Source organism: Leopardus geoffroyi, chromosome X (assembly GCF_018350155.1).
Source record: "Leopardus geoffroyi isolate Oge1 chromosome X, O.geoffroyi_Oge1_pat1.0, whole genome shotgun sequence".
Classification (NCBI taxonomy): Eukaryota; Metazoa; Chordata; class Mammalia; order Carnivora; family Felidae; genus Leopardus; species Leopardus geoffroyi.
The window spans coordinates 87522750-87544295 of NC_059343.1; the positions used below are offsets into that span (position 1 = coordinate 87522750).

General features: G+C 40.5%; 1 protein-coding gene across 2 annotated transcripts in view; it reads left to right on the top strand.

The window, feature by feature from the left end:
• The first annotated feature begins 435 nt into the window (after positions 1–435).
• LOC123594692 (small ubiquitin-related modifier 2-like) overlaps positions 436–21546 on the top strand; it is a 164139-nt gene continuing 143028 nt past the window's right edge. Inside the window, exons 1-2 of one of the 2 annotated variants that reach the window (XR_006710843.1) lie at positions 436–645; positions 1363–1420. The gene's annotated coding sequence lies outside the window, so the exon portion shown is untranslated. The remainder of the gene's footprint in view (positions 646–1362; positions 1421–21546) is intronic. The other variant, XM_045471580.1, reaches the window with a different exon arrangement.

Genomic DNA, 21546 nt, shown 5'->3' on the forward strand with positions numbered 1-21546 from the left:
GACAGCGGCTCCCAGCAAGCCCGGGATGGCATAGCTGAGACCGACCACAGGGAAGGCCTCGGACCAGGAGAAGAACAGAGGGAGGTGAGCAGGAAGCACGAGGCGAAAGGGAGCTGGGGGGAGGGAGGCAGGAGGCGGTAGGTCTTCCGCAAAAAATCACTTTTAAGAACTGAAACCAAGGGGAACAGAAAGTGCGGGAGTCGCTCAGGAGCCCAGAGCCCCGAGCGCGGCGAGAGGAGCAGCCAGGTAGGAGCTCTACTCCACGTTGCGCCCGTAGCACGCGTCCTGTGCTTTGAATTGCGCTCGGTCTGAAGCCAGTCCCATCTGCAACTGGGCGGGCACTGAGCCAGCTGCGCCGCTGGCTCCGCCCACTCCATGGCAGCGCCTGCCTAGCCAATCGGGAGATTCCAGGAGCCATACAAAAAGACATGCAATCCTACTACCTTCTCCAACTGGGGCGCTGCTCAGTCCTCTGCTCTTTCAGGCCTCTGCGGTTTCTCCTGGGGCAGGCTTCAGCACCTTCGTTGCTGGGGGGCTGGGCCGGAATCAGCTGCTTGACTTACCCTCCTCCGCCTGCAGCACCTCCGCCTCTGCAAAAATGCAAAATTTGCTTTTCTCTTGGAAGAGCGTGTGCCCAAGAGTTTGGTGGGTTTTGTTGTTGTTGTTGTTGTTATGTTTGTTTTTGTTTTGGTGAAAGAAGTGCAGTGGTTTGAGTGCCCTGGCTGAATCTGTATTCTAAAAGAGCTGGACACCTTGGGGGAATCAGGAGGTAATAGACTGCTTATCATTCCCAGACGCTTGAGCCTCCAGTAAACCTCAGTGCCTCGCCTCTGGGTGGAGTGGAGGAGGGTCAGCAAATAAGTTTTATGAGGGGACTCTGGCCACAGCAATAGTGGCCCTTCAGTAGGACAGAAATTGGGCTCCAGGAGCATCCCCTCTAATGGGGTTCATGAGCAAACGGCTAAGAAAGAATTCCTGAGACGTTTTTGGTGCAAAAAGGTGATTTTATTAAAGCACTGGGACAGGACCCATGGCCAGAAAGAGCTGCACTGGGGTTGTGAGGAGTGACTGATTATATATTTTTAAGTTTGTGGAGGGAGGGAGATAGAGATAAAGTAAGTATCTAAGGAATTTGGAAGCAAGGCTTTCAGGACCTTGAGGACTAGCTGTTGTTAAGATAAGGTTACTTTTAGTTTTTAACAAAACACAAACATTAAGGAAGTAAGGCAGCCATGCATTCCTCAAGGAAGGTCACTCTCTGCATGTTTCAGATATCTATCAGTGGGCTGCAAACTGTAAGATTTAATTTAAGCTACATTTCTCTTGCCTTTGTTTTACTCCTCACCACCACCCCCCAACTAGAGGATGCAGAGTTGGAGTGTTCTTGGCTGACACCATGGAAGGGGAAAAGAAGGCAAAGGTAAGTGTATCTTTAAGGGAGTTAGCCCCTAGAGAGCAGGCCATTCTACTGTTCCAGCATTCTGGCCCCATCATATGGAAAAGCCTGGCATTTTGTGTAGAGGGCATCTGTTCTTTCCACTACCCTGAACATAGTTCTGTGGGATAGAAGGATATCAGAGAATGAGGAAATGCCTCCACACATTACCTTCTGTCCTTCCCTTCTCCAAGATGAAGCAAGTTTTGGGGCCCCTGGGTGGCTCAGTCTTTTAAGTGTCCATCTTCCACTCAGGTCATGATCTCGTGGTACATGGGTTAGAGCCCCACATCTGGCTCTGTGCTGACAGCTCAGAGCCTGGAGGCCGCTTCGATTCTGTCTCTCTTTCTCTCTCTGCCCCTCCCCCCGCTTGTTTTCTCTCTCTCTCTCTCTCTCTCTGTCTCTGTCTCTCTCTTTCTCTCATAAATATTAAAAAAACTTTAAAGGGGCGCCTGGGTGGCTTAGTCGGTTAAGCATCCGTCTTCGGCTCAGGTCATGATATCGGGGTCCATGAGTTCAAGCCCTGCGTTGGGCTCTGTACTAACCTCTTCAGAGCCTGGAGCCTGCTTCAGATTCTGTGTCTCACTCTCTCTCTGCTCCTCTCCTACTCATGCTCTCTCTGTCTCTCAAAAACAAATAAATAAACGTTAAAAAATAAAAAGCTTAAAAAAAATGAAACAAGTTTAGAAAGAGGCCTCTTTAGAGCACATAAGCCAGACAGGCAGTCAACAAATAGAACTCAGTGATGGCATGTCATTTAAAAGTGTTGAAATCAGGGGCACCTGGGTGGCTCAGTCAGTTGAGCCTCCGACTTCAGCTCAGATCATGATCTCACAGTTCCCTGAGTTTGAGCCCCGTGTCAGGCTCGCTGCTGTCAACACAGAGCCTGCTTTGTGTCCTTGTCCTCTGTTCTCTGCGTCTGTCCCCTTCTCTCTGCCCCTGCCCTGCTTACGCTCGTACTCTCTCTCAAAAACAAAACAATATTAAAGAAAAAAGTAAAAGTGATAAAATCAAAACAGATTTCAAGTTCGCTTTTGGTTAACTATAACATTCAAACAGAGGGGCGCCTGGGTGGCTCAGTCGATTAAGTGTCTGACTTGGGCTCCGGTCATGATCTCACGGTTTGTGAGTTCAAGCCCCACGTCGGACTGTGTGCTGACAGCTCAGAGCCTGGAGTCTGCTTCAGATTCTGTGTCCCTGTCTCCCTCTGCCTCTTCCCCACTTGTGCTCTGTCTCTCAAAAATAAATAAATGTAAAAAAAAATTTAGAACATTCAAACAGAAACATTGTTCCCTTTGTCTTTCCTTGAGTATTTGGTAAATGAGTTGGGACTGCTTGTACCCAGCATATTGCAAATCTTCTGTTTGGAACTGCTGGGGGTAGCTGAGTGTTTTGCACAGCTAAATATTTAACTCATTACCCCACCTCAACAACCACCCATCTATTTTTTTTACCATTTTTGAATCACTTTTAAAATATATCTCATCATTTTCTGCCTTCTTACAAGCAGCAGAGCACCCTAGCACCTTCCTTTCCCCTCTTTTCCCTCGTACCTTTTTTTCCTTCCATTGCAGCAAATGCTTCCTTCCCACCAGTGCAAGATTAGAAAAAAAAAAAAATAGGTGGGAGTATCTATATATCACTAACCATTACATACAGGAGTGGGTCTGTCAAGCCTACCGATACTGCCCTTAATCCTTCATCCCTTGTCCCTGGTCACTCAGGCATCCTTGGAGACAGTCCTTGCTTACCAAAGACGGAAAGGCCATTCCAGGTAATTTTGCCCAAGCACCTGAATTGTACATGTGGGGACACTGAAGCCTAGAGAAGGAAGAGGAATTGGCCCAAGGTTACATGGCAGAGGCCAAAACTAGAATCTTGTTTCCAGAATGACCTAGTTCCAGAACTGGTTTTTGTTTTTGTTTTTGTTTTTGTTTTTGTTTTTGTTTTTCCAGTGATAAATTGGTTTTGCCTGGTATTTCAGTCAACCACCAGCAGGTGGGAGTAATTTGTTTGCAAGCAGGTTGTTCTTAGCACCCTGGAACAAATTGCACACTCAGTCCCACATTTGTCAAAGCAAACCTGAATTATTTTCTCCCTAGGTGTCCTTGTGACTACAGTGATTGCTAAAAAGTTGATGGCAATAGTTTACTTCCAGAGCTTACATCCCAGACTCCCATGACAAATACCCCCAAAGTCAACAAGAAATCTATAAAAGCCAGTATAATTTGTATGTGTTCAGCTTTTGTATAGTTAATTTATTAGAATATACATAAATATCCAGGATTAATGGACTTAAACCTGAATACAGGATCATGGTGTACCGACCTAGGCGTTAACCCATCTGTGTTCTGACCCAGCTCTGCCACATTACAGAGAGTATTCCAGTTTGGCTGGAGTGTAATGTGAGTTGGGAGGTAAGACAAGAGGTAAAAGAGGTAAGAATAAAAAGAATAGGTACCACCTGGCCTAGTGAGGGTCACACAGTAAATACGTATTCAGTGAATAAGTACAGCAAAAAAAGAGTTTTAGATCTGATTGTCCAAACTAAGGAATTTGATTTCTGTTGTACATTCAACGGTAAGCTTTTGACGGATTCGTGCAGGGGAAATGATACAATGAGGAAGAAACATTCAGTACCTCTGTGAGGGAGGAGAAACTGGAAGGAAGAGACTGGGGAGGAGAGCAGTTAGGAGAATATTGTATACCTCTGCTTCTGGTAATGGCAGACTGAGTAATTTGGACTAATCATCCCAAATAAGGACAACTAAAAAAAAAACTAGATAAAACATAAAAAGTAATTACCTTCACTAAGAGCTAAGAAATGATGAGGCTAAAATCTAGAAGAAGACAAGGACCTGGATAGAAAAGCCCAGCACTATAATCCACTTTTGCCCAAGGGAATTTGCTGAATCCAAAAGGAAGTATTGTGAAACTGAGCTGTGGTTTTCATGACCTTATGGGCAAAGGGGACAAGAAGTTGAAACCTTCCCAAATGAGTAGATCTAATAAGCCACTCATCCACTTTAAGCTGAAACTAAGTGGCTACCCTCCAGGATAATAATGAATCAGAAGTAACAAGATCTTGCATGGACTTGTAGCCTAGATACCCATCAGCAGGGTGATCCAAGGAACTCCCAATCCCTGAAGTTGGATTAAAGGAGTCTTGGTCAGGGGCACCTTGGTGGCTCACTCAGTTAAGCATCTGACTTTGGCTCAGGTTATGTTCTCACAGTTTGTGAGTTCAAGCCCTGCCAGGGGCTCGCTACTGTCAGTGCACAGCCAGCTTTGGATTCTCTGTCTCTGCCTCTCCCCTGCTCAAGTGTGCACGTGTGTACACGCATGTGTGTCTAAAAAATAAATATAAAAAAGAAATCTTGAACAAGCACTGTTGCCAGACATTTGGGCTTGCAGCCTAGATACCCATCACCAGGGTGATCCAAAGAACTCCCTTTCCTGAACCTGGATTAAAGTAGTCTTGGACAGGTACTGTTGCCAGGCATTTGACAAGAGCAAGTGAAAATACTCTCCACAGAAAGGTTTTGTCTTCTAGGTCTGAAATCTGTCTCACAAATAATTTTTCAATAATATATCAGCACGTAGTTAAAAATAAGTAGGCACTCAAAAAAATCATTGTGACAACTGGAATAAAAAATAGACAAAAATTCAGAGAGACTTCAGATATCAAAATTATGACACACAGACTATAATGACTATGGTTTACTATAGTTCAAAAAAATAAAAAATAAGCTTTAATGGGGCGCCTGGGTGGCTCAGTCGGTTAAGCATCCGACTTTGGCTCAGGTCATGTTCTCACAGTTTGTAGGTTCAACCCCGAGTCGGGCTCTGTGCTGACAGCTCAGAGCCTGGAGCCTGCTTCAGATTCTGTGTCTCCCTCTCTCTCTGCCCCTCCCCCACTCACCCGCTGTCTCTGTCTCTCAAAACAATGTTAAAAAAATTTTTTAAATATGCTTTCAAATAGCTGCAGTGAAGAAAAAAATCATAAAAAGTGACAGTCAATTTGAAAAATAATCAAATAGGACATCTAGAACTAAAAAATATAAAGATTGAGAGTTCAGTGCATGTGTTTAACAGATTAATAAACACAACTGTTAGACAATGATAGGTATAATGAAAAATAAACTTAAGAGAATTATTTTTTAAGCTTTTAATTCCAGTTGGTGAACTGCAGGTAATATTACTTGCAGGTGTACAATATAGTGATTCAGCAATTACACACAACACCTGGTGCTCATCACAAGTGCCCTCCTTAATTCCCATCACCTTTTTAAGCCACCCCCCCCCATCTCCTCTGGTAACCATCAGTTCTCTAGAGTTAAGAGTCTGTTTCTTTGCCTCTCTCTCTCCCTCCCTCCCCCTCTTTCCCCCTCCCTCTCCCTCTCCCCCTCCCTCTTTCTCTCCCCCTTCTCTTTCTCTCCCCCCTCTCCCCCTCTCCCCCTCTCTCCCTCTCTCCCTCTCCCTCTCCCTCTCCCTCTCTCCCTCTCCCTCTCCCTCTCCCTCTCCCTCTCCCTCTCCCCCTCTCCCTCTCCCTCTCCCTCTCCCTCTCCCTCTCCCTCTCCCTCTCCCTCTCCCTCTCCCTCTCCCTCTCCCTCTCCCTCTCCCTCTCCCTCTCCCTCTCCCCCTCTCCCTCTCCCTCTCCCTCTTCCTCTCTCCCTCTCCCTTTTCCCCCCTTTACTCCTTTGTTTTGTTTCTTGAAATCTACATATGAATGAAATCATAGTATTTCTCTTTCTCTCACTGACTTCTTTTGCTTAGCATAATTCTCTCTACTTCCATCCATGTCATTGCAAATGACAAGATTTCGTTCTTTTTATGGCTGTGTAACATTCCATTTTTGTGTGTGTGTTTGTTTGTGTGTGTGTATACATACTACATCTTCTTTATTCATTCCTCAGTCGATGGACATTTGGGCTGCTTCCATAATTTAGCTATTATAAATAACGCTGCTATAAACAGAGGTGCACGTATCCCTTTGAATTAGTGTTTTGTATTTTTTGGGTAAATATCCAGTAGTGCAATTCATGGATCATAGGGTACTTCTATTTTAAACTTTTTGAGGAACTTCCATACTGTTTTCCAGAGTGGCGGCACCAGTTTGCATTCCCACCAGCAGTGGAAGAGGGTTCCCCTTTTTTCACATCCTCATCAATACCTGTTGTTTCTTGTGTTGTTGATTTTAGCCATTCTGGCAGGGATGAGGTGATATCTCATTGTAGTTTTGATTTGCATTTCCCTGATGTAAGTGATAAGAATCTTTTCATGTGTCTGTTGGCCATTTGTATGTCTTTGGAGAAATCTTCTGCCCATTTTATAATTGGATTATTTGTTTTTTTGGATGTTGAGTTGTATAAGTTCTTCACATATTTTGGATATTAACCCTTTATCAGATATGTAATTTGCAAATGTCATCTCCCATTACTGGGTTGCCTTTTGTTGATTAACTTTGCTGTGCAGAAGCTTTTTATTTTGATGTAATCCTAATAGTTTCTTTTTACATTTGTTTCTCTTGCCTCCAGAGACCTATCTGGAAAAAGTTGCTGTGGCCGACATCAAAGAAGTTACTGCCTGTGTTCTAGGATTTTTATGTTTCCAGTTCTTACATTTAGGTCTTTGATCAACTTTGAATTTATTTTTGTGAACAGTGTAAGAAAGCAGTCCAGTTTCATTCTTTTGCATGTAGCTGTCCAGTTTTCTCAACACTATTTGTTGAAGAGATTGTCTTTTTCCCATTGGATAGTCTTTCCTGCTTTGTTGAACATTAATTGACCCATAAAGTTGTGGGTTTATTTCTGGGTTTTCTGTCCTGTTCCATTGATCTATGTGCCTATCTTTGTGCCAGCACCATACTGTTTTGATTACTACAGCTTTGTAATGTAACTTGAAATCCAGAATTGGGATGCCTCCAGCTTTGCTTTTCTTTTTCAAGATTCCTTTGGCTATTCAGGTTTTTATGGTTCTATATCAATTTTAATTGTTCTAGTTCTGTGAAAAATGTTATCGTGATAAGGATTGCATTAAATGTGTAGGTTTATTTGGGTAGTATAGACATTTTAACAATATTTGTTCTTCCAATCCATAAACATGGAATATCTTTCCATTTATTTGTGTCTTCTTCAGTTTCTTTCATCAATGTTTTAAAAGTTTGCAGCGTACAGGTCTTTCACCTCTTTGGTTAGGTTTATTCCTAGATATCTTATTATTTTTGGTACAGTTGTAAATGAGATTGTTTTCTTAACTTATCTTTCTGCGGTTTAATTATTGGTGTATAGAAATGCAACATATTTCTGTACATTGATTTTTGCATCCTGTGAATTTACTGAGTTTATCAGTTCTAGCAGGTTTTTGGCAAAGTCTTTCAGGTTTTCTATATATAGTATCATGTCACCTGAAAATAGCGAAAGTTTTACTTCTTCCTTGACAATTTGGATGCTTTTTATTTCTTTTTGTTGTCTGGTTGCTATGGCTAGGACTTCCAGTACTATATTAAATAACGTGGTGAGAATGGACATTCTTGTCTTGTACCGGACCATGGAGGAAAATCTCTGTTTTTGCCCATTTAGGATGATGTTAGCTGTGGGTTTTTCACATACAGCCTTTATTATGTTGAGGTATGTTCCCTCTACACATAATTTGCAGAGGGTTTTTATCATGAATGGATGTTGTACTTTGTCAAATGCTTTCTCTGTGTTTGTTAAAATAATCATATATGGTTCTTAGCCTCTCTCTTATTGATGTGATGTAGCACATTGATTTGCCAATATTTAACTACTGTTGCAATCCAGGAATAAATCACACTTGATCGTGGTGAATGATTTTTTTTTAATGTATTGTTGGATTTGGCTTGCCAATATTTTGTTGAGGATTTTTGCATCTATGTCATCAAGGATATTGGCCAGTAGTTCTGTTTTTTTAGTGGTGTCTTTATCGGATTTTGGTATCAGGGTAATGCTGGCATATAGAATGAGTTTGGAGGATTTCCTTCCTTTCCTTTTTTTTTTAATATAGTTTGAGAAGAATAAGTATTAACTCTTCTTTAAATGTTTGGTAGAATTTGCCTGTGAAGCCATTTGGTCCTGAACTTTTGTTTGTTGGGTGTTTTTTGATTACTGATTCAATTTCATTGCTGCCAATTACTCTGTTCTAATTTTCTATTTCTTCCTGTTTCAGTTTTGGTAGTTTATTTCGAGGAATTTATCCATTTCTTTTAGGTTGTGCAATTTGTTGTCAAATAATTTTTCATAATATTTTTTTATAATTATTTGTACTTCTGTGATGTTGTCATTTCTCCTCTCTCCTTTGTGATTTCATTTATTTGAGTCCTTTCTCTTTTTTTCTTGGTAAGTCTTGCTAAGTTTTATTGATTTTTTAAAAATTGTATTCATTTATTTTGAGAGAGAGAGAGCAGGAGGGGCAGAGAGAGAGAATCCCAAGCAGTCTCTGCACTGTTCAGCGCAGAGTCCAACGCAGGACTCAATCTCATGAACCATGAGATGGTGACCTCAAGTGAGATCAAGAGTTGGATGCTTAACCTACTGAGCCACCCAGGTGCCCCTCAATTTTATTGATTTTTTTCAAAGAACCAGATCCTGGTTTCATTGATCTTTTCTACTTTTTTTTTTTTTTTTTTTACTTTTTAGATCATTTATTTCTGCTCTATTTTTTATTCCTTTCCTTCTGCTGGTTTTAGGTTTTTGTTTGTTGTTCTTTTTCTAGCTTCTTTAAGCATAAGGTTACATTTTTTATTTGAGTTTTTCTTGCTTCTTGAAATAGGCCTGTATTACTCTATCCTTTCCTCTTTGGGCTGCTTTTGCTGCATCCCAAAGGTTTTGACCATTGTGTTTTCATTTTCATTTGTTTCCATGTACTTTTTAATTTATCCTTTTATTTCCTGATTGACTTATTCATTGTTTAGTAACATGTTATTTAACCTCCATGTATTTATGGTTTTCCAGATTTTTTCTTGTGGTTGATTTCTAGTTTCATAGTGTTGTGGTCGAAAAAAATGCATGGTATGACTTTGATCTTCTTGAATTTGTTGAGGCTTGTTTTGTGGCCTAATATGTGATCTATTCTAGAGAATGTTCTATGTGCACTTGAAAAGAGTGTGTACTCTGCTGTTTTAGGATGGAATGTTCTGAATACATCCGTTAAGTCCATCTGTTCCAGTGTGTCATTCAAGGCCAGTTTCCTTGTTGATTTTCTGTTTAGATTATCTGTGCATTGCTCTAAGTGGGGTGTTAAAGTCCCGTACTATTATTGAATTATTATTGATTAGTTCCTTTATGTTTGTTACTGTTTTATGTATTTGGGTGCTCCTATGTTGGATGCATGAATATATCTTCTTGTTGGATTGTCCCCTCTATGATTATATAGTGTCCTTCTTTGTCTCTTGTTACAAACTTTCTTTAAAGTCTTTTTGTCTGACCTAAGTATTGCTACTCCAACTTTCTTTTGACATCCATTTGCATTATAGATGTTTCTCCATCCCTTCACTTTCAATCTACAGGTATCTAGGTCTGAAATGAGTCTCTTGTAGGCAGCATATAGATGGATCTTGTTTTTTATCCATTCTGTCACCATGTGTATTTTGGTTGGAGGGTTTAGTCCATTTACATTCAAAGTAACTATTGATAGTTGTATATTTATTATCATTTTTATTTGTTTTTGTGGTTGTTTCTGAAGATTTTCTCTGATACTTTCTTATCTTTTTCTCTTTCATGTTTTGTTAATTTTCTTTAGTGATATATTTGGATTTCTTTCTCTTTATTCTTTGTATATTTATTAGTGGTTTTGATATATGGTTAACATTAGACTTGTATATAACCTCTTCTGCATATAGCAGTCTATGTTAACTTGATGGTCATTTAAGTTTGAACCCATTCTTTTCTCATCTCCACCTGTTAGGTATATGTTATTATATTTTATATCTTTTTTTGTGAGTACCTTAAGTGATTTTTTTATAGAAATATTCATTTTTACTGCTTTTGTGTTTCATACCTTTATACTGTCACTTTTGCTCTCTCCTTTCCACTTAAAGTGACCCTTTTAATATTTCTTGCAGGGATGGGTTAGTGGTCGTGAACTGCTTCAGTTTTTGTTTGTCTGGGAAACTCATTATCTCTCTTTTCTGAATGATAGCCTTGCCAGATAGTGTTCTTGGCTGCAGGTTTTTCCCATTTAGCACTTTATATCATGCCACTCCCTTAAGAGAGAATTAATAAGTTGAAAGGTAGATAAGAAGAAATCATCCAGAATTCCTCCTAGTGAAACAAATTATAGGGAAAAAAAGAAAATATATGATAAGAGACACAATGAATAGAGTGAGAAGGTCTATAGTACAGTTGAGTCTCAGAAGGACAGGAAAGAGAAATGGGGAAGATGATGGCAAAAAATTTTCCAGAGCAGATGAAAGGCAATACTCCAAGGATTCTAGAAACCCCTTGCATCCTAGGCAGGATAAATAAAAAGAAATCCACACCTATACACATCATAGTGAAAGTGGAAAAAAAAAACAAGGACAAAGAAGACTATGTTAATGATCCAAATTAGAGACAATGAAGTCTTTTTTTGACATGTAAAAAGTTGTACACACTTATTGTATACAATTCAATGAGCTTGGCAATAGGTATATACCTGTGAAACCATCATCATCAAGGCCATAAACATAGAGATAATGAGTCTTAACATTAAGCAGGAACAGAACAGATTGAGACAAGCAGATGAGCCTTTAGATTCTGGCCTTTAGAATGTCTTTTTCTCAAACTTACCATGATGGACTATTTTATCAAGGTATTATCCATTTCATTCTAATTAATTAAATTCATTTGTTAGCCAATCTATTTGTTGGAGCAACCTGACTCCTAGGAGCTGTTCCCAGTTTTCTCTTCATACATGTAAGGCCATCATCGTATACATACACGTCCCTTATCTCATGGGCTATAAAAATAATAAATATTCTCCATAGAAATTGTGATGGTTAATTTTATATGTCAACTGGACTGGGCTAAGGGATATCCAGATAGCTGGCAAAACATTATATCCAAGTATGTCTATGAGGGTGTCTCTGGGAAAGATTGGCATTTGAATCAATAGATGGAATAACGAGGATGGCCCTCACCAATACAGGGGGGGCATCACCCAATGCACTGAGGGCCTGAATAGAAGGAAAAGGTGGACAAAGAGTAAATTCATTCTCTCAGCTTAAGCTTAAACATCCATCTTCTTCTGCCTTCAGACATTGATGCTTCTGGTTCTCCAACTTTCAGACCCAGACTGGGACTTACACCATCAGCCCCTTGATTCTCAGGCCTTTGGACTCTGACGAAATTATGCCTGAGCTTTCCTGGTTCTCCAGCTTGCAGACAGCAGATCTCAGGGTTTCTTGACCTCCATAACCACATAAGCCAATTCCTATAACAAATAAACACATACCTCAATAGCTACCTACTTACCTACCTACCTACCTACATAACATACATATATACATACATATATATTCTATTGGTTGATACTCTGAAGAACCCTGACTAATACAGAAATAAAATACCAGTAGCAACTGAGCTTCAAGAATGGAGAAATGTGCTTTTATATGACTTTCCAAGAGAAAGAATAAAAGTGAATCTATGTAGAAATTCTTCTTTCTACTCATCTTCCCCATCCAACTTTCACTGTTTCTGAGGAAAAGTATATAAAATGAATAGTTTTGGGTTCCCAAGGTGTTTTATTACAACCTTCAGCCTTGACCATATGCATTCACTCACTGGACTACCTATGCTCAACCTGCATAGAATTTGTCCAGGGGTTTATATTTGTAATAGACCTAAAAGTGCAATGGACTACTTGTTACTACAGCTGTTCACACACTAATGAATAGCTAGTTGTCAGGAATGTGATAGAGGCAATTCTGCTCCATATGGAAAGCTGTTTCCATCAGAGTTTCTGTGGCCCGCTGAATTTCTGACATTTCCTGACAAAATCTAAGCTAAAAACAACTGTTTATGAATTTTTTAAGAAGAATTTCAAATATTTTGTTCAAAATACTTCATTCATTGATTTTGTTGAGGAATATGCATTCTTTTTAAATTTTTAATGCTTATTTTTGAGAGAGAGAGAGAGAGAGAGAGAGCGAGCAGGGAGGGGCAGAAGAGGGGGAAACACAGAATCTGAAGCAGGCTCCAGGCTCTGAGCTGTCAGCACAGAGCCCAATGTGGGTCTTGAACTCATGAACTGTGAGATCATGACCTGACCTAAAGTCAGACGCTTAACTAACTGAGCCACCCAGCTGCCCTGAGGAACAAGCATTCTTATGTACCCACAAAGACCCCTCAAACTCCCACAGAATATTATTTCTCCCAGAGAAGATATTAGGCAGGCAGGAAAGCCTTTTCCATTGCCTAATCCCAAGCCAATTAGAGAGCTATCCAACAGTAAAAACACTAACCTGTCTTCATTTATAGAATGCAGTATGCACCAACAATTTTGACCAAGTGTCACAAAGGGAGAGATTGCTGGATTTTTTATTCTATTTTTTCTGATTTGTCTTCACTTTTGCTGGACATTCACAATTTGTGTAGGTCACAGCTCTCTCCCCAAAGTTTGCAGAAACCTGCTTTTTAACATATATATCATCTTCCAGCAGTATATTCCTCCCTTTCCATTGAAGGGTGGGAACAGGAAAAATGCTCCACTACATCTAAGGTATTTATCTCAGGGACTTGTAGCATAGTTTACTAAAAAGGGTAATGGACTACAAATCTGAAGATCTAATGCCACAGCCTCTGAATCTGTTTTATTGTATGAAACATGGAAGCGGTAATAATGCCTATTTGTTAATGGAACAACCCTGACAGAAGGGAATCCCTGTGTGTCCCAACTTCTGGCTCATTTCCTCAACCTTGACATGTTTCTCTGTTGTCCATCTGGAAGAACTGTTGTCACTACCACTTCTAGCCACCAGGGGTCATCAGTTCTCATGGTCTAACTGTGGAATGTGCCTTTTTATGCACCCCCCTTTTTTGTCTTAGAGAGAGAGAGAGAGAGAGAGAGAGAGAACAGGAGCTGGAGAGAGGGGCAGAGGAAGAGAGAGAATCTTAAGCAAGTTCCATGCTCAGCAAGCCAGACTAACATTTACAAACTTAACATTCTTCAGAAACTCTGTGTAACAGAGGGGAATAAGCACAGGAAACAGACACTACTGAGGGAGGTATTAATGCACTAATGGATAGACCTCTACCACTACACTGAAGTCCTAGCTGCTACTGTCTACACTGTCCTTCACTGGGGCTTCTGATGGCTGGCCTCTAGTTACCCCTGCCTCTCTCCTGATTCTAGGGGGCGAGAATCAGGGGTCCTGTACAAATGATAAATGGTAGCCCCTGGAACTGTACAGGGCACAGCCTGTGTTGTCATATGTCATAGAGAACTTGTCCCCACCAGCACTCTAGCTTCTATTCCATACTGTGTAGACTCAGGCAGTCTTACTAGTTTACATTTAGCATGTCCAGTTAGCATTGCTTGAAAGATGGATCTGCATGCCTTTTGTCTTAGAATACTAGATGGAGAAGTGTTCCTCAGTCAGATACAGTGTCCATCCCCATAATGCAATCAGATAAAAGAGACAACCTCTTCATATAAATCCTGTTCAAACATACCAATTCTTCTACAAACTTTTACCTTGATTCCATTAACCCTTACATTCTTTTTTTAAATTTTTTTAATGTTTTATTTATTTCTGAGACAGAGACAGAGCATGAGCAGGGGTGGGGCAGAGAGAGAGGGAGACACAGAATCCGAAGCAGGCTCCAGGCTCTGAGCTGTCAGCACAGAGCCCGATGCGGGGCTCGAACTCACAGACCGCGAGATCATGACCTGAGCCGAAGTCGGACGCTCAACCGACTGAACCACCCAGGCGCCCCAACCCTTATATTCTTAACTGTAGCTCAATCTTTGTCAGTCTTTAACTTGATTAATATGCCTAAACACTGCCACAAGCACATTATTGGTCAGGTTTCTCATTGTAAACTCAGCCTTTACGCTTTTTAAATTTTCCAACTGGGATAAATAGACTAGATTTGTTAGGAGCACTTTAATGTTGGGGAACCAGCAGGGGGGCCCTTTGGCCCTCCCAACCTTTGGTAATGCTATATTAAAACCTTGGTTTTGAAAAAAAAAAAAAAAAACCCTTGGTTTTAACCCCATCAATGTCCATATTATTCATCCCATTTCTCAACTATCTAAACATTTTTACCCTGCAGGACAAATCCTGTGACTCTCCCCTTTCTTTTCCCTGTTTGTTTCACTCCTATCAATATTTGCCTTATTCACCTTTTTTCCATAATAACTGTTTAAAACTTTCCACCTTATTGGGAAGTCCCTTGACTCTCCTCTCGCTTCTTCCCTATTCTCTTGTTAACTAACCTAATATTTTTACTAGCATCTGGAAGACCCATGAGGGGAAGTTGAGACAGCAATTTCAATAAAGTCCTGAATTGTCCCTCAGTTTTGTAGCAAGGTGTTTTGTCGTGCCCATGTGAAAGAGGACCCCTTAACCACAGCATTTACCATGACATGGGTAATTGTCATATTCACTGGGTAAAATAGTCTAGCTATCATAAAGGCTGTCCACATGGCTTGCATACAGAGCATATCAACAGCTACCTCTGGGGATATTCCACTTGGCTTTCACAGGGGGAGACTTTTACCTTTCTCAAGGTAAACAGATCTTATAGTGCCTTTTACCCAGTCCACCAGACTCGATGTTCCCTTAGGAATAACCTCCTTTGTGTCTGAATCACATATAGCTATCTGTGAATGTTCAGTAGTGAGCTGTGTGGGTCCTGCATCAACCCTAACATGCTTTTCTATTGCCGGGTGAACTGGGGAAACTCTGGGCCCTGAGGCCTTGAGACAGCCTGACTCAATGATGTCAGGCAAAGGCTCTTGGTCTTATAGGGAGAAAGAATTCAAGGACATACACAACACAGTGGATGAGTGACCTACATAAGCAAGAAAGTTTATTAAAATGAAAGTATACTCTAGAGACGTGAGAGCTAGCAAGAGAGAGAAGAGAGAGAGATGTAAGCCCTGGGGGTTTGGGTCTCTATATTTTATTGACAGTTGTTAACAAGGGGTGGAATATTAATCACTTGAGACAGGGATTTCTTGGAAGCAGGGTTTCGTGCTTTTTCTTCCTTATTTGGTCAGGAGTTTCCTGCCATGGAACCCACTATCTTGGTTTAATCCAGCTTCATGTAGAGTGCTGCCAAGACAGGGCTCTGACTTTCTCAATAGCAGGCAATGACTTCATTTTTGCTGGTCTCCAGGCCTCCTATTAGAACCTAAATAACTTCTTCTAATACTTCTACTCTGCATCATTCACAGCTAAAGACACAGACCCTGAATTAGTCATTGCCATAATCCATTTCAATAAAGGTTCCTCAAGAAGCCAATGATACTGATCCACAAAATGAAACAACTCCTTCACACTGCACCCTCTTGAGGCAAAAGGGGAGGGTGACTTGGGAGGCAAGTTGACCAAAGTAAAGCCATTTGGGTTTTAGCTGACCCTAAAAGTCAGCAGGTTATAAAATAAGTCATAGTATCCAACTCATGGAAGACCACAACACCCCACTCCCTCTGGCAGTAAAATCCATAAAGCCTGGACACTCTTAAAATTGCTCCCTGTGGGTACTTTCACAGCCCTAAGACAATGAAGCAACTAACTGCCCAACATAAATGATAAACCCAAAGCCCCTCCCTATACAGTTAGCTAATTTTAAAAACTTATAAAACCCTTCAATAGAGGCAAATGGGGATCTTCTTCCTCATCTTGGAGGACAGATCACTACTTTGTAAAGTATTTCCTTTCTTACTTCTAGACCTAATAAATCTTTGTCCCTTTCTCTAAATGGCTTGTTCTTGAATTATTTGTCCTGCATAGCCAAAAACCCTCTTAGAGAGGGTCCTGAGTCCCTCCCTCTTGGGGCCTGAGTCCATCAAACATTATTCTGGTTTCATTAGTTTCTTGGTTTTGTCCTCTCCCCACATTGACTACCTTCTTGATGACCAGAGATCATAGAGGGAGTTTCTTTTGTGCTTGCATAATTTTTCTCTTGGCTTTGAGGTGAGTGGCCAAAGCTCAGACTAAGTGAAATCTGAGCTTGGTCTAGCATCAAGATTGGACCCAGTACCCTCTTTTAATTTCATTTTAAGTATCACAGATAACAAAAATCGAGGGATTAATATTTGGCCTTTTTCTTATTAGTTTGCATTTCCTTATGCATCTAGTGAACCAACCCCAGGATTTGGATCTATTTTTTTTCTTTTTTTTTTAATCTGAAATTAATTGTCAAATTGGTTTCCATTACAATACCCAGTGCTCATCCCAAAAGGTGCCTTCCTCAATATCCATCACCCACCCCCCATCAACCCTCAGTCTGTTCTCAGTTTTTAAGAGTCTCTTATGCTTTGGCTCTCCCTCTCTAACCTCTTTTTTTTTTCTTCCCCTCCCCCATGGACTTCTGTTAAGTTTCTCAGGATCCACATAAGAGTGAAAACATATGGTATCTGTCCTTCTCTAAGTGAAATAAGTCATACAGAGATGGATCTGTTTTTAAATTCCATTGGTAACTGATTTCAGTATAGCTGCTGCTCCAAACCGGCAGTAACCGTGTGGCCACCCAGGAGTCAAAAGTTATTTATCCCCCAACCTTTCATTCTTTCTCTTCCCAAACCACATGTTTCCATGACCCAGGGCCAATCTAGAAAAGATCGCGCCTCATTGACACTAACTGTATGAGAGAAGCCCCAGTCTTCCCTCCTGTTGTCTCCTCTTCCACTAATATAGAATATTACTACCACATTCACAGTGCTTCTGCCACCAGATGTGTGGGTCTGGGGTTGGGGATCCTCATATCCAAGCAATTCTGCAACACCAGCTTGGTGTCCTACACTGATGATTTTCAATTATTTTCTCCTGTTCTGGGTGTTGCCCTTTCATCTCTTGAAAGTCCTTTGATGTCCAAGAGTTTTTGATTTTGATGTAGTCTAATTTATCATTTTTCTTGTTGTCGGTTCTTTTAGTGTTATATATAATAAATTGTTACCAAATCCAATGTCATGAAGCTTTTCTCCTATATTTTCTTCTAATAGTTTCATAGTTTTCACTTTTTCATTTAGGTCTTTGATTAGGTTTTGAGTTAATTTTTGTATACGATGTAATATAAGAATAGTTTTCACATTTTATGTTTGTATTGACTATTAGGCATGTAAGTGATGACATTGAGTAGGGATTTGGATATATGACCTCCTCCTCTGCATAGCGCATTCTTCTCACTCTTCCTTTAAGACCCAGTCTAGCTATTATGAAGTATCTCAGACTGTAAGGGAGAAGAAAACTTCCAGAAGTTGGAGTTCATAAAAAATGAGGACTTGGAAGTGGCCATCACATTTGTTGATTAGAAGGCCCATTGGTGAGCACTGAGGCAGCAGAAAACTGACTACCATGTTTGGAGGAATCATAAGAATAGGCACTCTATCAGAAGACTTTGCTGCGTGGCCTTGTTTGCCTTTTATTTTGGCAGTCTTTTTAGCATTTCTCAAGTGTTTTGATGATGAAAGAGATCCAGGAGATTTACACCTTCTATTATACTTCAAAGATGCCACCCCCTTCCAGAAAGGGATGTTATAACTCTGGAAGTTATAGGCAGACAGATTTTGGCTTAGACTAAGTTATAATACAGGGAGCATCAGAGTCGGATCAAATTATGAGTTCAAATCCCAGTTCTGCCACTCACCAGCTGTGTGACCTTAGACAAGTCACTTTCTCTGATCCTCAGTTTTCTCATCTATAAAATTAGACATTGGGGAGGATTAAATGAGATCAAGTTAGTAAAGACACCAAGAGTAGTTACATAGTAGCATAGTGACACAATAGTTGTTAGAGAAGGGTTAATACAGAAAAATAATATTTAGGAAAAGCCAAAAATGGAATGAGGTTTCCATCATTGGGGATGTTCAAAGACAGACTACATGATTACTTGATGAGAACTTAATGGAGAAGATTCCAATGATTTTGCCAGCTGAACAATGAAGTCCTTTCTAATCTTCACTTTTATAATTCTAAAAATTCCAAACAATGGAAATGTAGACACGAAAGTTCTTGCTGAGACCATCCTGCAAATTGTGGAGACTTCATGCCCAAATGTTATCTTCTTGGAGCAGTTGGTCTAAGGGTGAGGATAAATACCATCCAAGGATCTATTGAAGGTATGGAGGGAGGAGGGTGGTGGCATAGTACTGTCTCAGATTTGAGAGCACACTGCCAGCAGTCCTGTCTGCTGCTGCCATCCAGCATCCTGCTTCAGCACTGTGTGCATGTCCTTCCAATAATCAAATAAGCCCCCGAAGACTGCATGTTTATTTTACTCCCTGACTCAGTCAACTAGGGTATCCCATGCTAATCTCTCATTTACTCTTTTATGGTTTTATCATAACTGGCACCCATTTTGAGAGAAGACTTTAGAAGTTGGTACAGTGAGAAAGTGTTGATTATCTAGGCCTTTATTTATGGCTTACAATATCTTTCAGTTTGGCCTCCAAAGTTATCTCCACTTGGCTTCCCCACTGTGCCTTCTTCAAGCCAATGCTGGTGACCCCCGTTCAAGCCTTCATCCCTGACCTAGACTTTTGCAATAGCCTTCCGATTGGTTTTTCACCTCTGGTGTTAACCCCCTCTTTAATCCTTTTATCATCCAAACCATTTGTTATATGACTCCAACCTACCCTTCTAGCTAGCTTCTCTCTGCTGTTCCTGTCATGCATGCTCAGCTCCAACCTAATGGAGCTACTGGCCATTCCCTGAGCAACACTCTCTTCCAGGTACTCAGTTTTCCTTCTTCTGCCAAAATCCTATCCTTTTTAAAAAAATCCAGTATCATATATTCTTCTAGCCAAAGCCACCTGTGAGTATATGCACTGTGTGGCTCTCTTTGTACCCTGATCACATAGTACTTTTTATTTGAATTCTCTTTGTCTCTGTCTGTCTCCTTCCCTCCCTCCCTCGCTCTCTCCCTCTGTGTGTGTGTGTGTCTGTGTGTGTGTGTGAGTGTGTCTGTGTGTGTATGGCTTATTTCCCTTAAAATTCTGTAAGCTTCATTTCTCACATGAGTAGCTGCATTCTCATCGTATTCTGTCTCATTTTGAAAACGAATTCTCTTTGGGGCACCTGGGTAGCTCAGTCAGTTAAGCATCCGACTTTGGCTCAGGTCACGATTTCATGGTTCATGATTTCGAACCCTTCATCAGGCTCCATACTGGCAGTGCAGAGCCCACTTGGGATTCTCCCTCTCTTTTCTTTCTCTGCCCTCCCCTGCTCATGCTTTCTCTCTCAAAATAAATAAATTTTAAAAACATAAAAGATATTTTAAAAACAAACTCACCTTGCCCACCATGATTTATCCCCTGATTCCAGTCTCATTTAACAGATAAACAGATAAACCCAATCAGGGTTTGCATGGGTTACACTAAAAAGTAATTTTAATACCTGTCATCCTAAAAGACAAATTGTAGAAGTCATTTTAGGTACTAATTGACATTGTAGAAGTCTGGGTGAGGAAAAAATCAGACTACAATTGATCAATTCCACTGAATGTTGGTTCCTTAATCAGCAAAGAGCTGTATTTTCTCTCCTGTTTCAGCTTTTCTTTTTTAAAAATGTCAAGCCCATGGGGTATGATTGCTTGAACTATATATTTAATTTATTTCTTAGCTTGTGAGCCTAACTTAAGCCATTGATTTGTTCTTGGATACTATGCGATTTTAAAGAAATGAGCCATTCTCTAGCTTGTTCTTCAGGATGTGGCAATAATGCATCCATTTAATCCCTTGAATCTACAGAGTGGGTTGGCATAGAAATCAGAGGTGAGTATAACATTATTTGGGCAGTACCAATTTCCAGAAAACAAGATAATAGGAACCCACTACAGCTCTTCTGACAGCTTCCATGTTCCTGATGTTGTTTAGGAGAAAATTGCTTATTACAGTGAATTGGTTCCCCTAGACTTTGTTTCTCTCACATGGAGTATACTGAGTTGAGGTGGAAAATAAAGGGTCAACATGCCTTAGTAGACAAACAACCACCAAGGGTATGTCTATTAATAGCAAATGACTAAGGTAGGGCAAAGGGCATTTGGAACAGGTTGCAAACATATTCAAGTGCATAAACCTATTCCAAAAGCTATTAGGTCTAGAAAAGCTTCACTGTAGACCTGTAGGTACTATTTAGGAGTCAGCCATTGAATTAAAGTCAGAGTGACCCTTCTTGTGTTCCATTAAATGCAGAAATGTTAGGAGAGCTTCTTTCCACTAAAATCATTATTATGGCACTCAGTTTATGCAGAGCTTCACTTTGGATTTCTTTTTAAAGGTGGAAATGCTTGTTTCAGGTTGAGGATTACGTCTGGAACTTACTTTGAAAAATTTACTCTATAACCCTGCTCACTAGTCAGAAAATGACCACTCTACTCCAGAGGACTAACAATAACAATTTAATCCCCACTGCAGCCCTGTAAAGTAGATATTATTCTTCCCATTTTCCATCCAGGAGGGGAGATGATATAGTGAAATTCAGAGCTTAGACCTTAATGGCAGACTGGCTGGGTTTGAATCCCAGCTCTGCCACTCACTAGCTGTGTGATCTTAAGCAAGTTACCTAACTTCTCTGTGCCTCAGTTTCCTCATCTCTAGAGTGAGAAAATAGCAGGACTTCCTTATAGGGTAAAATGAGTTAATTCATGGAAAGAACCTCAAACTGTTGCTGAGCACACTGTCAATTCTCAAAGAATGAAAGATCTTCCAGAGGGGTGGCCATTTTCTGGCCAGTCGATAGGACAAGTGAGAAGTAAAACTATGGATCACTGAAGTAGGCTACAAAGAAAAATGTGGGTCATTGGAGCAGGCTAGCCTTATTCATAGTTCCTGAGATGAGCTGTGTGACTCCTGTTGGAGGCAAAGGTGGGTGTATAGAAAGATTAGATAATGCTAGTGCCTTGGATGTGTCCCAAATGTTTCTGCCCCAGCCTGCACTTCCTGGA